At 40.1% G+C, this 4303-nt stretch overlaps 1 long non-coding RNA gene across 2 annotated transcripts; it reads left to right on the plus strand.

Moving 5' to 3' along the window:
- The first annotated feature begins 372 nt into the window (after positions 1-372).
- LOC308482923 lies at positions 373-4049 on the plus strand. Of its 2 annotated transcripts, XR_013989504.1 has the most exons (4): positions 373-681; positions 1676-1768; positions 2346-2379; positions 3941-4049. It is a non-coding gene; the product is annotated as an uncharacterized lncRNA (long non-coding RNA). The 2 variants fall into 2 exon arrangements; XR_013989505.1 differs by lacking the exon at positions 2346-2379.
- The last annotated feature ends 254 nt before the right edge of the window (positions 4050-4303 follow it).

Consider the following 4303-nt stretch of genomic DNA (forward strand, 5'->3'; position numbering starts at 1 on the left):
CTACTGACCTTCCTCTTTCACCAAGCCTTTCAAGTGGAGATCTTTCCCAGTCTGCAAGTGTACTGGAATAGCTTTTAGATGTTTCCATCGCTTTATCATTTGTGTGCTTGCCACCTGGGGCTCCTTTGGGGGGGAGGGAAGGGTGAGATATAAATTTAACAAATAAATGATGAAACAAATAATTATCCCTTTTCTTTATTTCTTTATCCATGTATCTGATGAAGGAGTCTTTGCTCAACAACAAATGAATCAACTGAGGTGCTCTTGATCCCTGTGTTTTTGTTTTGTTGGTTTTGTTGTAATGGACTAATGCAGCTTACTCTATCAGAATCTCTGAGCAGGACAAACTCAGTTCCTGGGGTGCAAATGAATCCAAGGCAATTAATATAATGGTTGAGGAGGCTTGCTCATTCCCACAGTGCTTTTCTCAACTCCGCAATGGCATCCAGTTAGATAATTTGCCCACGAGGCAAATTTGAGTTCACCTCTCATCGTCATCTGTCTATGTGCTGTTTACTCTCTGCAAGAGAGACAGAGAGACTAGATCAGTCTTTCAACAATACTGCAAGGACAGAAACCAGAGCAGGAGATTTTAATAATGCTGTGGAAGAGCAACAAGCTACCCTTCTGTACATTACACAGGTGGGACAGACTTGGCGGGGTGAGAATTCGCTTGGAGAGGTAAGATTCAAACCTTCCCCAGAGAAATAACTTTGCTTCCTTTGTCTCTTTTGATTATAATCTGCCAACTCCAAATAAAATTAAGACTTTATGTGTGTGCAAAACTATGGTTAGCTTCATTTTCTGGGTCTTCCTCAATTGAAGATAAGGGGGGGAAATATGAAGTGTATCTTCCAATAAGATTTTTTTTACATTTTCCTCCAAAAGTCAGAAGTAAAGCTCACATAGATCCTATTTAATGCTAAACTTAAAAAAAAAGTTTTGAAATAGATTTATACAAATGCTTTTGAGATAACAATGGTGGAATGAATTTGAAGCTGTAATTTTTTTGGGATGTGCATGGAAAAGCCCTGTCCCTGGTGCTGTGTTCTGTTCCACTTCAGCATAGCTAGTGTCAAACTGCCGGTGAATATGTAGCAAACTTTTACAGCAGCCAAAGAAAACATCTGGTTTTAGGCAGGATCTGGCTTTCTTTCTTAAAGCAAGAGAGCTGCATAGATCAGTACCTTGCCTTGTCTAATTCCATTAATGTGATCTCTTGTCCATCCCGTGGCAGTTTAATGGGCGTTATTTGTGGTCCTCCATCAAATAAAGCCAAAGCCATAAATCCCACGTCACGTAAATGAAGGTATAAACGTCAATCTGCATTACCGAATAATATTTATGATTTTAATTAAATGAAACTCACTGTGACATTTATTAGATCACAAGTTACATGTTAATGGCAACAAAATGACTTGGGCTGATATGAGTATCTCTTAGAAATGCTCTTAATAATGAATGTGTTGTGGGTGGGTGGAGGGCCAGTTCAAAATAACACAATAATATCGGGTGTGTTTGATGCAAGAAGAACATTGAATCTAACCTTGGTTGGTGGTTCATCTACCTAAAATGCATTGTAATGAATGGGGCCTGCATAACAGCATCTTGCTAGCCATGGAACCAACAACATTCAGTCAAGATGCTGAAGGCTTGTCTGTTTCCTTGGTTTCAGGAAGGGTCTGCAGTGGAACTTGGAGCTCTAAGGCATCGCTGGGGAACCTTTTTTGGTCCCTTCCAGGCAACCCTCCAGGGGTGACAGTCAGAGGTAAAAGCGGGTAGAGCAACAAATGTAAATTTTACCTTTGGTGCAGTAAGTTAGTCTCTCTGTGCAGTCATACGCTCATCTCTACCCTCTGTCTAGAAAAGCAAAATACATTATCAGCCTTCAAGGATGCATTAAGGGGTGTGGCCTGCAGTGGGGAAATGACCTAGGGAGAGTCCTGAGGGCTAGATAGAGGGACCTGGAGGCTGCATTTGTCCCTCAGGCCCAAGGTTCTCTACCCTGCATCAAAACAGCTGTTGCTTCAGCAGTGAAGTGCCTCCTGTTGAGAACTTAAATGGGAGCTGCAGGCTCCATCCCTTCCTGGCTCTCAGGCAGGCCTTGATCCAGGCAAGGTGCTTGTACACAGTTACACCACCTCCCAAGTAGCTTCATGTGCAGCTCTTATTTCATTATATTTATTAGTTGCCTTCCTCACAAAAATGCCTAAAGTGACTTAACGTTAAAAATACAAGGGGAAAATACTGGAAACCTGTTGCCACCTTGTAAGCTAAGGAAGGTAAGCAGCACTCCTTTCCTGTGAATGTTTAATGCATTTCTGCACCCCACTTGTTTCCTGTAGGGTTTCATTTCATAACTGCAGTTGCTACCCAATGGTATGTATTTGACACAGCTCTAATTTTAATTGACTTGTTTTTAATTTTCCATTCTTTGATATGGGGCAATGAATCCAGTCATTGCAGCTGCTCTCATTTTATTTGCAACCCTGATATTGAAACTACTGGGCAGATTTTTAATGGCTGAAATCCTTGTCTTGGCAAAATGTACAGTGTTTTAATGAGTTTAGGAGGGGCAGTTTGGCAGAACGGCCATTACTTAGGTTTCAAAGAATAAGATTTTTATCAAAATCTTGAATTTCTCTAAGCTATTCCCTGAAGTTCAGAATACTTCCATGGAGTCAAGGAAAGTTCAAGAACGTGCCTCTCACTACTGTGGTTACAAAAGAAATATAACAGCATGTGGAAAAAAGATCCATGCATTCATTTAGGAACCAGCACACCTGAGTGGAATTGTCTAGGTTTTTGTTAACAAAGCACACTGACCTTGTTTCTGTTGCCTCTTGAATTGGTGGCAAACATTGCACGAGCATCTGCTGGGACCTAGTGTAGCACATAAAAGACGTCCAGACTTTTTTTGTTCCTGGAGAATTTCACTCTGTTACTTGTTCGATAAGGCTTAGGGGATACTCTCTACAGTATTATTTGAAAACCTATGCAATACAAAGACGTCTTTTTTGCTTTCCAGCTCTGTTGAAGATGTCAAAGTACCTTTTTAAAAAATTGTGTATATATCAGAAATTTGGTAAATGTTAACATTTACTGGTTATTCACAAAATTTAGGCAAAGCAGAACTTATCAGAAGTCTTTGTGCCATAAATAATGTGCTTTTTGACATTTATACCATGGGAAATGTTCTTTGCTAGGAAATGGAAATGGAAATGACTTTGGGATGATATTTACTGGAGCAATCAGCTGCCTCAGAAATTACTGGTATTTACCAGTAACTGTCAGAAAATTTTAACAGGCTTTCTCTCCCTACCTTTAAACTTCTTCTTGCATATGCAATATAAATAATACCGTCAAACATTAAGTAAGTTTGTAAGTAGTTTAGAACTGATTGCCCCAGTTAGATGTTTTCTAATCTGTCTCATAACAGATTGTCCCAGAGTAAGCTGTGAGTAGCTGATGGTAAGGGAACAACATTGTTCTTTCCAGTGTACTGAATAAACACGTACCATAAAGTTTCAAAACTGTCTTTGGTCTTTGTTTTCCTGAGCCTATTCAAATTCTAAGACGTACAAGTGTCAATATTGTACAAGTTTCTCACATTTTATGTAACTAGCACACACACATACGTGCACACACCCACCCACCCGCTGCCAAATCTCGAGCCAAAAAAGAATACAGCCCAAGCTGCTGCCAGCCCAAGCCAGGGAAAGAGGTGCACCCGAGCTCGAAAAACCCAGACGTTTCCTTTAAAATGTAAGAATCCTCCTGGATGGCCATGCTGGCCCCGCAAAAGAGGACATATCTGGGTTTTCCCAAACATATGGCAACAAACCAGCCAACATACATACACACATTCATAGAGAGGTATTTGCTCTTCTTAAAATAAAATAAATAACTCTATACAATGTGTTGTCAATTTTGCTGCTAGAGATGTCCACACCCAGTCCCGGTAACATGATGAGGAATGACGGATGAGATCCAGACAGCCAAATGAGGCAGGCCACCTGAGAGATGCTTTGCTTGTAACAGAAAGAATGGAAGAGATATGTGCACTCAACATTTAGAAAAATGGTACCTAAGTCATTCTCCATTTATTGTCGCTTGTTTATAATGTACAAAAAAACCTCCAAGATCGTTAAGGCATTCAATTCCAGACTGGCTATTTTCTGAAAGAGATCATGTAGTTCCATAAAGGGAGTGGAATATACAATGAATTGTCCATTCCCTAGCCAGAATCTACACCTAGCAACCCTATTTAGATGGAAGTCACTCATGCAAATATGCAATAATT

Source organism: Podarcis pityusensis, assembly GCF_964106645.2.
Source record: "Podarcis pityusensis genome assembly, chromosome: 8".
NCBI classification, from domain to species: Eukaryota; Metazoa; Chordata; class Lepidosauria; order Squamata; family Lacertidae; genus Podarcis; species Podarcis pityusensis.